We start from the raw sequence: 419 nt of genomic DNA, 5'->3' as shown, positions 1-419 counted from the left end.
GTTTTACTATTCCTTTTGTTCATTTTATATCATATTGATGTTTGTTTTAGATCATCTTCTTTTTGTTCGTTTTACATCATCATCTAAATTGAGGTCAAAGGAAACAAAACAGATGCAATTCTTTTCTTTATTTCATTACACAAATGACATCTTATAGGGGAGTATTTTCTTTATACAAAATATCTTCCAGATTAATACCATACAAAACATTGTCATGCATGCGACACCTATACACAACAAATTCATCTATAGTCAATACTCCTGGTGCTATTATTTGCTTTGTTAAGTCAATAACAACACCCCATAGCAGCAGAGTCTGATTGGACCCTGCCAGTAACTGAGCCCTTTGGGACGAGATCGGCATTGAATCTAAGTGCATCAGGCTTGGAAATGAGAAAGAGAGAGAGAGGGGGGGGGAC

This window comes from Penaeus monodon, chromosome 30 (genome assembly GCF_015228065.2).
Source record: "Penaeus monodon isolate SGIC_2016 chromosome 30, NSTDA_Pmon_1, whole genome shotgun sequence".
NCBI classification, from domain to species: Eukaryota; Metazoa; Arthropoda; class Malacostraca; order Decapoda; family Penaeidae; genus Penaeus; species Penaeus monodon.
Note: the sequence above shows the minus strand (reverse complement) of the source record.